The sequence below is a fragment of the Erigeron canadensis genome, chromosome 4 (genome assembly GCF_010389155.1).
Source record: "Erigeron canadensis isolate Cc75 chromosome 4, C_canadensis_v1, whole genome shotgun sequence".
In the NCBI taxonomy this organism is placed as follows: domain Eukaryota; kingdom Viridiplantae; phylum Streptophyta; class Magnoliopsida; order Asterales; family Asteraceae; genus Erigeron; species Erigeron canadensis.
Window position 1 is genome coordinate 4,753,822 of NC_057764.1, and position 12,156 is coordinate 4,765,977.

A 12,156-nucleotide genomic window follows, 5' to 3' on the forward strand; every position below is an offset into this window, starting at 1 on the left:
TTGTGTTTATTTGTTACAACTATGCGTTTGTTATTCGCGGGTGATACTTCTTTCGAGTTAGTTTATACAGTCTATTCGCAAACATACCTAGTGATTTTAATATATAAAAATCGTTTTGGACAATTAGTGTACGTGTATTCTTAAGTTGTTTTATGAATAGAAAGTGAAGGGAAAGAAAAGAAGAAAGGTAGGGACATACATATATACAAACAAATTAAATAAAAGCACAAAAAGTTACATAAAATGAAAACGTACAAAGATACATCAAATTAAACCATGCCATTTCAATCATATAGACTAAAATAAGCAATTTATTCATTATAAAGATAGGTTTATGAAGAGCATGTGCATGCATTTCCTCGATGGTTGCAAGTTTCATTGCAAGACTAAACCAGTCTCACCCATTTTCTCATCTATCAATCGGTCTATTTTTTCTTTCATCTGATCTGTGAAGTAGTTTTCCCAGTCTCCGTCTTTAGCCTTCCTAAAATAAATTCGGTTTGAGACTTCACACGGCCTCGTTTCGAACTTCCACTTTTGTTTAATTACTTCTAAGTTGCTCAAATTGCCAAAACTACACAACTTTATGCCCGGCTACGCAATATAACAATCCACAACTACTTCGCTATCGGTCACCCAGGAGTATTTAGCCTTGCAAGGTAGCCGTTTCACAAGTTCTCGTTAGCAAGGATAGAGAGAGAAAAGGACACTACAAGAAATATGGCCTTTGGCCGCGACAAAAGTTGTCGCCATATGTGACGACATTAGTGACGACAAACTTTGGTCGCCAATTCCTCGTGACCTAAAGTTTTTGGCGACGATTTTTGTGACGACTGTAAGTGGGCTCCACGGACAACAAAAGAAAATAAAAAAGAAATTAGAAAAAAACTTTCGGCGACGACATTAGTGACGACTTTTTTCGTCGCCAAATTATTTTGTTAATATATATTTTTAATAAAACTAAAAAACATTTTTTTAAAACAATAAAAATAAATTAGTTTTGGCCACGACTTTAGTGACGACAATGTCGTCGCCAAAACTAAATTTTTTAATAAAAAAAATACAGTGCATATACAGTTTATACAAACCGTATTTATATGTGTATTTATTTATTGTTTTTAATGTATATTTCAATTGGAAAAAACCATTTAAGGCTATAAAATCAATTAACAAAAAAATAATAACAATTAAAAATTTAATTATACCCAACAAATACTATATAAACTATATGAATTTTCATACAAAATATCCAAAAATTAAAATCAAACAAATACAAACAATATAAAAATTTCATTCGGCGACGACGTCGCCAAATGTTTGGCGGGAAAATTTAGCTTTGGCGGAAAGTAAATAAAATTTGAAACTTAATAAAAAACATTTGGCGACGACATTAGCGATGATAATGTCGTCACAGTATATTATTTTCAAAAAGTTACTTTCTCGGATAAATTTAATTCAAAAAGAAATTCAAAATAGTTTTGGCAACGACATTAGTAACGACAATATCGTCGCCAAAAGAAAACTTGACTTTTGACTACTTTTTTGTCGTTTAGTGGACTTTTGGCGATGAAAATTTTGTCGCAACGAAAAGTCTCGTCGCCAAAACCCAAAATTCTTGTAGTTAATGTCATCAACCACACTCGCATTCCCCTTTTCAATCGAAATAGGATACCCAATGTACTCCGCAAGCCTCTTCACATTACTTATAGGATCACTTTTCATATCTTCATATTTCATCAAAAAAAAAAAAAAAAAATTTGGCCATTTCCATACTTGCTTTCCAGTAGCCCAAAATATGATCCCAATATGGTCATACCATGAAATGCCTTGATAAAACTCATTGAGTGCTTCTTCAAAGGGCGATTCCTCATGAGACATTTTTAGTGCTTCATTTACGAAATTGCAATGAGAAACTATTACATCTTTTTTGTTCCTATATACATTGACAATTTTACAATCCGAAGATTTGACTGAATTTGGCAAAGAAAAATAAGGAAGATGTGTGGCCACTAGTTGGTGAATATTGTCATCACTTTTTTGAAGTTGATTTCCCTCTATCATAGAGATACAATCACGAGGGCTCATTTTAAGCAAAGGAGAAGTTGATTCATTAAAATTTTCTCGAGTTACAGTGGCAAAAGCTAAGGCGACTAGCCCACTAGCCAATGGCAAAAGCTAAGGCCACTACTACATATGAACACGTTATTTGGTTGGGCCTTGAAGCTTTCTTGAGCCATAATTTTTTTTTCAATGTGTTGTTGAGAGTTCCAAAAGCCTTGATTTTTATACGATTTTGCTTTAGGTGGCCAACAACAAGTGTGTTCAGGAATTGTTTTGAACATCTCTTCCATGGTGGATTTGGATGTTCTTCTAGTTTTGGTATGAGTTAGTGTCATTTGTAATGACTCATTTATATATAGGAAGGAAAATGATCCGTATGCTTCTTATTATACAGGACAATAATATACGAGTAATATTTAACATTTTTAAATATACAACTGAAAAATATAACATACGGATCTAAAACGTGAGTTATGCTTGACTTAAATAAATGTTCGGTGACTGATCATTTATTTTAGAGTCTCGCAAGTCTTTCTCGACTATTGACTAATGGATCATTGAAATATTAAATGATCTTCTAGCATCATATCGCGGAAAACAACCTTCGCCTTGCAAAGAATGATCTTCCCTTAATTGGAATTAGAAGTCTGCTTTTCTTGCCTTTTCCGCTATTAACTATAATATTCATAACTTGAAAATGTATATTTGTTTTGAATTTGAATGGTAACGCATGTTATAACACCCCGAACTAGAGCTTGAAAAGTCACTGAAAAATTAAATAGCACACTGTGAAATTATCGTAGGCAAACTAAATGAACAACATGAACTCGGTGAATCCAACAAGTTAAGTCAAATAAAACACAAAATGCATAAGGAGCAAGTAGCCATCGATCATTTACAAATCAATCCAAAAGATGACAAACCATCCTAAGCATAATGCAAAAGATGGTAAATGAATCCTTGATCCATATCAGTCCAAGTCCGGGTCCAAGCAACAATCAATCATGTATCACGACCTTGGTTCACCTAATTACCTGAAAAATGTACTAACAAGTCAACACGAGGTTGGTGAATTCGTAATAATGGTTTACGGGGAACCATTGTCGATAATCGCAATATCAAACACGATAAGATTACACAAAGAAAAGTAAATGCATGTAATAAATGAGCACAAGTGATGTCAATATCAAGCTATATGCCGTAAGCATGTCAATGTCATATCATACATCATAAGTATGACTCTCAAGTCAACACTGCAACGATACCCACATGTCATCATCATGACCAATATGTCATCTCGAATCCTCGAGATATATATGTCTATATACCGGATGTCCATGTACGTTTCATCAATGCAACGATATTCATGATGTCATCGACCCGACCATCATGGTATATCAAAATCATCAAGCATATACATCTATATACTTGGGTGTCCATGTCCGTTTCTCAACAATACATAACATTTCAAGTATAAGCAAATCAATCACAAGTCCATAGAACCATCAAATCAACCACAACAATAAGTGCATACATTTCGGAGGATTCTACTTTCAATGAATCATAGATGCTTATACATAGGGTCACCCGCAGCCTTCCTAGCACAACTACAACCCTTTGAAAGCATAACCGACTTCCACATATGCACAACTATCCTAAGTAAATCACAACATCACAATTGTATGCGCAATACACCAAACAATCATCAAATTCATAATCAACCAAAACAAACAATCAAACAAGTAGTGTACACTTTCCAGCCCAAATCTCAAGTGACTAGGGAGCTATGGAACTCACCTGATGCAATTAATTAACTTCCAAATATAGGCGAGCACAATCAAACTTCTACAACATTTCCAACCTATTTTACAACATCAAAATATCACAAGGTATCCCAAAGGTAAGGCCTAGCTAGCTAAACCATGCCACAATCCCCCAAAGGTGCTTTAGAAGTGATTCAAGAACATTTTATTGATAAAGGAAGGGTTTTGGTCAAAAGCGCTTCAATGACTTAGCACTAAAATTTGACATGAAAATCAAAGTGTTTAAAAATGTTTTTAATCAATTTTGTTGACCTTAATGTTTGGGATGAGATTTTCATGGTTAAACTTTGTACTTCAGGATCATAAATATGAAAAATGAGAAAGATCCTAAAACATGCTTAAGATCCTAAGATATGGGCCAAGATATATCCAAAATATGTCCAGGATCTTGAGCTCTGAGATTACTAACCGTTATATATTTTGACTAAGCAATATAGGAACATCCAAAAGTGTTTCCTTGACTACCACATTCAATCGTGAAATCCTCCACACCATGTTCCCAAGACAAAGCAACAAGGGACTTAAGCAACACAGCCTTCAGTTGACAGCTTAATGCCATAAGGAGACATGCGATCAACATCAACCTGCCTTACACCAAAGACACTGGGAACACCTATGGATTTGTACTTTAACCTACTCCTATGTAAGAAACCATTACGTTCAGGAGAAATCAATGAATGGCTTACAAAACCAAACGCATCTTTCCAATCCCTAACCTCTACACCACCACCAACATATAATTCATAGTCACCATTCCTTGATACAATAACCCAATCACCAAACTCTTTAAGTTTATAAAAGAAATTGAACAACGCCACCTACGGTTCTATAAGATTGGCACAACAAAGGACTTGGAAAGTAATGATCTTTGCAATTCTAGTAGGATGAACAGTAGAGATATGGCATTAGTAATAATCTATGACGACAAGGAAGAAAGGCGACAACGGAATCCTAAGATTACCAAGGGAAAAAGCTTTCGCATACAACCCAACAAAACCAGCAGGAGGATCGCAGATGGATTGCCCTCTTTCTGGATAACGGATTGAATTAGGGTTTTGTGAAAAATAAGTGGCTACAAAGTTCTGATGATCAGAATGACTCCACACATTGGTGATACTCTCTAGTCCCCTCTTCGTCATTATGCTACACGGAATAAAAAGAGAAGAAGGATAAGAAGTGTACCTTGATGAAGATCGGCGAACGAAGTAGCACAATAATTGTTTTTGAGTAAAAAAGAGAAAAAGAGAGAGGCAACAAATCTTTTTAAATAATAAAAAGTTGGTATTTATATTGGGTAATAATCACGGGTAACTACCCAGTGATAAGTTACCCCGGGTACCGTGCCAACAAGTTGCCACTAAGGCATAAGCCATCATTATGACTCTGTTATATACGACTTTAATGTCGATTACATGATTGATTAGGCTGATAAGACGAAGCAACGGGGCAACAGAGCACATTTTCTAGAGTCTAACCGGACATCCTGCAGACAGTCTCTCCGGCTAGACTAGGGGGCTTGATGATATACCCTATACGGAGTTTTACCTCCATACCCGAAGCAGATACGAAGACACCTTCGTACAGGTAAAATTATTTATCTATATATACCTAGAATGGAGCTTAACCTCCATTTAATATGATCATTCCAGAGCTCTTAAAGTAACGAGACCCAGCTCTGAGGAAATATATCAAAAAGATCGGATATAGATTATTTCTATGATTATCTGAATAAATAATATATTCAAGATCCGATTACCTCGGACACTGTTTGTAGCAAGATCACCACAAATGTCCTCAAGAAGGAAATAGATATTCTCAAAAGAAGAAGAGATTTATCCTAATTCTCTTACTCCCCTCTCCAAGTTTCTACCCTCTATATAAAGAGGAAGACATCATACGGCATCATCATCTTTTTCCCTCTAAAAACATACAGCCTACCTACCACGCCGATCTCCAAAGTCCGGTGACAATATATAACAATCATATGCGTAAAGCGGCTATAGCCCTATTACCGGTAGGGAATCACCTACGAATCATCATTAACACCCCAATCCCATCACTCGCACCTCCGGTTGAGCCATAGTGTGATTATTTGATCAAACAATTATCTTAGGTAATTTTTGTCCCAAACACTTAGGATGTTAATATAAGACCAATAAACAAGTTTTGGATCATTAAAAGTAGACCGATAACCGAATGAAAAAGTTAAGGAAAGAACAGAAAGAGTGTGGCTGCTCGCATAGTTGGCCGTGTGAGTCTCTGTATTATGGGAAAACTAGGCATGTTCTTGATAATAGCATGACCACAAGCAGAGAGTGTCTGTTTAAGCGCCAGTGCTCCGACTGGGCAGATTTTTAACTTCAAGATCGACTAAAGAAGTTACAAAACACATTTTTATGCATAAATCAACATATTTTATTATTAAACATAACCCACATCATAATCTTGTCCCAACACATCAAACACATCATCAAATCCTTACAAATCAACCCAAAACCCTAATGAAACCCTATTTCACTCCAAATCCGTTTTTGAGTTGAATTGTGACCCGAAAACACTTTGCTACAACTAGAAACATGCTAACAAACATAAAATGGTGAAGTGAGTGAAGTTTCACTTACCAAAAGCTCCTTCCAAGTATCAACCCGAATTTGACCCAAATGAAGAGTTTTCTTGTACATTGTGACTCAAATCTTTGATATGATGTTAAGAGGATTATATAGATGATGATTTTAACACTAATCTTGCTTGAATAACAATAAATGATGATGATAATCTAGAGAGTGATGTAAAAGTGTGTGTGAGTTCTTGCATTAAGTTAGAGAGAAAAAGGAAATGTGAAGGAAATGAATGAATGGATAGGGTGGGTGCAAGACTTGGGGATGGGATAGGGTTATGGGTTGGCTAAATGGGTATGGGTCTAGTCCATGGGTTGACCCGACTATAATTTCTAGTTCAATCTTTACAAATTCGTTTTAAATTGTATCACATAATAAGTCGACCAACCTACCGACAAGCACATTACTAGTCATTTAGTCACAAAATGAAGTCAATCATATCATTAAATAAGATTGTTAGTCAAATTACACTCAAAGTCAAACGGTAAAAGTCACGGATGTTACACATGTAGAATCTAGAGGGATTATATTGTAACCGATTCTGATGTATTGTAAGTTAGATTGGCAATTGTTACTAAATAAGTTGAGTCAATTGCATAAGTTGTCCATGTCGTTTGCACAAATTCATGGTTTATATACTCAAAAATTTCTTTAATGGTTTACGTTCAAAGTTCTAGTTTTTTTAGTAGGTTACATCCCTATCACTAATGCGGTTACTTTTTATCCGTTTAATTGCCTCATGTGCCCTAACGTGAGGGCCTTTTCGTCCTTTCTCTTATCATCTACAAACCGCGAAGGCGTTTATATGCAAAAAAAAAAAGTAAAAGAGAACACTATTTCATCTTCTTTTTATCATCATCAACTTAATAATTTCAAACTAAAAACCTTTTTCTTCATTTTTGTTTTTTTCCCATTCAGAAACAATAACAATTTTATAAAATTGATTCTTATTCAAACAAAAACAACATAAAAAAAAATAATTACTCTTTAATATATATATATATATATATATTGAACAAAATACAACTACATTTCTTGTTTAACAAAACATTATGTACACAACAAAGAACACCCGATTAATATTTTTTTTAAGATATATAAATTATGGGCCCTAATTTTTAGTTAATTTAAATATTAAAATGTGAGATGTTTCGCATCTAAACTTAAATATAAACAACATTGTATTTACTTTTCCCATGTATGTTTCCCTATGCTTTGCATGGAGGCTCAAATCTGTTAAAAAAGGAGATGATATTGATATAATTATTTTTGATATATTTACCAAACTGTTATGCTAATAACTTAATACAATTGATTGTATAAGTTATGCATTGTGGTACAAAATATCACATCCCTCGTGAAAGGCGAAGCAATTTATTTGACTAAGAAAAAGGTTTAACAAGATTAACTAATTCAAATTTAAAGATAACGATGTCCAGTTCCTTTCGTACATGCGCTCAAATCTTATAGGCGGTTGTCCGTTTGTATGCATTGTTTAAAACTATTCATAATACCCGTACGATGTACAATAGCTATATAAATTGTATCATAATTTTTTATAACCACATCAAAATCGAAACTCGTAAGCATAGTGGATGTCAATTGTCCTTGTGATTTCGGATTGTAAAATCAAAATTTTGAAGTCTTCATGTTAATAACTTATTATAATTAATATAAGTAATAGGAGTTGAAAACTTGAAAAAGAAAAAGAGACATATTAGTAATGAAAAAACGATCAATCAAATAATGTTATAATATCTTTTGTATTAATAAGCCATGAGTTAGAGTTTAATTTGAAGTCTAATAAGGAAATTTAATTATATACAACTAAAAAAGCTAATTTAACAAAATAAATAAAAAAGGGGTATGTGTCGACCAAGAATTACGTCATGTATCGTTTCAAAAACATGTTAATCCTGTTTTAGTTTATGAACAACTAATAACTAACTAGTCATTTAAAAATTATTAAGGTTAAAGGGTTAAAAGAAAGTTTATATTATTTAAAGTTTACAAATAATATATATATATATATATATAATGTTGTATATGGCATTGGTAAAATAAAAAATAAAAATTTGATACCCAATGGACTAAATATAAAATAATTTAAAGTTTGAGAGTCAAAATAAAAGTGTTAATCAAATAATATGAAAACAAAATTTAATATTTGAGCATTAACTCAATGGTTGAAAGGACATTCTCTTATTCAAAAGGTTTTGTGTTCAAGATGTGGGTAGATATAGAAAGTCCCTCTATGAGGGTTTTTTTTTAAGTATGCTCAGATTCAAGTCTGAGAGGGCAAAATTTCCCCTTATTAATCATCGTGTCTTCGGGCAGATAAGTAGGGTCCCCCAATCGGGTATTTGAAATAGACTATCTACTTCGAGGGAACTCTTTAGGGCGAACCTGGTTAAGACAATGTATGTTAGACCTTCTGCTGTCGAATTACGATATGAAGTTTCAAGCGAAATTCACCTTTAGAAAAAATAATTATACCCAAGGGACAAAGTTAGAAACCATTTACTGTATAGTGTATGAAGAAAAAATAAAAGGGATTATGACCTGGGAATGTAACTAACTATGCCAAAATGTTTATGTTGTGTAACCAACTATGTAACACCCATCATTTAAAAATAAGGATTTCTAAAAAATTTCACCTAACGGTGTCAAAGAAAGCGGAACAAACATTTAAAAGTCCAAACCAATAAATTCAGTTTGGTTTATTCATTAATTGGTGTTACTTGCCATATCATAGAAACAAGTCTAAATGGAAATTCATCGGTTGCCCAACATTAAACAACCGATCACAAGTCATTACAAGTCTTTAAATACCAAAACATAATTCAAATGTCTAAAAGGAGCAGCCACTTTGGGTAAACTATAGTCATCTTCAAATGCTATCTACCTATGCCTTGCTCTTTATTAATCAACGATCATAAGCTTTCTAAACCTGAGGGAACAACACATTTCAAGAAATAAGTGTTACCTAACGAATTAGCTAAGTAAGATAACACATGATTTGTAAAGCATTTGTCTAATTAAAACTTTATAGAAGTAATATTTCATCATTGAGGCACATGTTAACACAATTCATCTCACATAGCATTAAACATCTTTCATATAAGATAATTCATCCTAAATGTGCCTAGTCATCTTTTGCGTCATCACATATAACATCTCATCATCTTTTAAGTGTGACTTATGTCACACCCGACTAGATGAACAAACCTTACGGTTGTACATCAATGTCATTAGAGAATGGCAAGCCAATCCCGGAGTAATCCGTATGTTCAAGACAAATGGGGTGGGTCAGACCTCCCGTATTACTCTTCACATCTTTGACCATGTTGCAAGGAGCTACCCAAGCAACCACATCTACGCACCCGCCGGGAAAGGGCAAGTACAGGTTAAGCTTAACTCTTTCACATCTAATTTACGAGCTCGATTTCACATCTCATATGGTTTAGGTTTTTACACTACCTAAACAATTAGTACGTGACATGACAACTTAAAGAGTCTAGTGAACTAGATGAGCAAGCCATACAAACGTGCACAATATAATACATCTCAAAACATAGCATATCATTTCGTATCATATCATTTCATTTCATATTACATCATTTCATATAATAGGGACTGCATATCAGGCCTCAAAGGTCATTTACATAGCCAATGTCACCTTCCGTGTATCCTGATTACCCATAAACAATCAAGATATCAAATGAAAAGTTATTATACAAAGCATTTTGTGCAACCTGGGCATTAGGTGCGTCGCACCACCCTATTGGTGCGTCACAACAATCATACAGGAAAGTCAGGTTAGATGCAGGTTTGGTGCGTCGCATATCGAGCTTCGATCGAAAATCAATTTTCCCAACCTGGGTTGTGGTGCGTCGCACCTCCCACTTGGTGCGTCGCACCTGGGGTGCCAACTAGCAACTCAATTTTTAAACTTGCTCTAAACGATTCCCATTCGATCTCAAACCCTTAGCCCAACCTGGGGGCATAAAATTAACCTCTTTGAAAACACTTTTGATGACTTTAATCCATCAATCAACCCCTTAATCCTTTACAGCATAAATCAATCATTGAATCACCCGAATAACATGAAATCGGTAATTGTTTAATCAAATAACCAAACCCACACCCCATGGCCTGGGTTGAATACCTACCTATACTTTAATAATCAGATTTCAAAGATTACCTACAATACCTGTAGATGACTTAGGGGATTCAAGATCTAAACAAAACTTGATCAATATGGTACGAAACGATGAAATCTTAGAGGGAATTTGCTTGGAGAGGGAGGGAGATCGGATGGAGGGTTTCTCACGTATGATGGCAGGTGTTTTGTGACAATTAGGGCTGCCTAATTGCCCTCTAATTCCTAGGCATCCCCTCCTAAACTTACACTTAGGACCATTCAACTCCTAAACTTAACGTTCTTAGCTTAAACTCACTTACCGGGAGACTTGACACACTAACAAGCACTTAATTACATCATCATACTTTAATTACTTTCATTTACATCACATTAATCGCTTCACATTAAACATATAAGCATTAAATCATATAATCACATATAAGGCACATAATTTAATGAATCTAACGTTACTAACGGAAAGTCAAATAGTCAAACACGAAAAGTTCAGGATGTTACAAACTACAAAAAAGTTTTTGTAATGTAATAAAGTACCTGTTTTCGTCTATAGTATGCAAATTACCGGTTACCATTGAAAAGTAACCGGTTATACTTATAAAGATAGCAGATTCCGGCCAAAAGTAGCAAAACGAATATCTATATCTATATCTATTTTTTGAAAAAAAACAATAATTAATCATCCATTTTCCATAATATAGTCACATTTATACAAAACTTTAACAATTTACAATTAACCTAATGAAAACGATTAAAACTAGATCCCTGCATATATCTTCAAGCATATACCTACAATCTAAAAACCCATTCATCACCTACAACTAAAAACAATCTAAACATATAAAATCAAACACACTTCTAAAGTTCATCTAATCAAATTTCAAAACCCAGAAATCAAGAAAGAACAAACAACCGAGATTCACATGGTGGTGGTGGCCAGAGTGGTGGTGACCGTCGTTTACCGATATACACAACTACACACCACCGTCTTGCTCGACAACAACAACAACTTCCGTCGTGCTCGACGGTCAATGTAAGACACAAACTGGTTAGTGGTGAGGGTGACCGGAATCGATGACAACATCGACAAGTCCTGGAACATAGAATCAAAAACCCTTACTGTTGGCAAAAACCCATTTGTGGGTTTCAAGATTTTTGAGTTTTTGACAACCGATCATCTTTCCATCAATCTCTAAAGCTCTTAAATTGTCTTGATTGTAATCAACTTGAGTTGCTAAACAAGTTCCAGAGGTGAATTCAATATTCATAATTGGGTGTTTCGAGGTTGTGGGCGGAGGTCGGCAGCGGCGGTTGTGATGAAAGGTGGGTTGTTTCCGGCTGGGGTGGGTGCTGGTTGGTTCCGTTTTTCTTTTTCTTTTTTCGTTTCTTCCGACTGGGTTTTGGAAATAACTTATTAGTGAGTGTGTTCGATTTATAAAGGGTTAATGGTAGCCGGAATGGTGTTGGCGGCAGTGGCCTGAAAGTTGGCGTCGGG

At 34.7% G+C, this 12,156-nt stretch overlaps 1 pseudogene; it reads right to left on the bottom strand.

Annotated features, from left to right (window-relative positions):
- Nucleotides 1-375: 375 nt before the first annotated feature.
- Nucleotides 376-2,351, bottom strand: LOC122594918 (annotated as a pseudogene).
- Nucleotides 2,352-12,156: the final 9,805 nt, after the last annotated feature.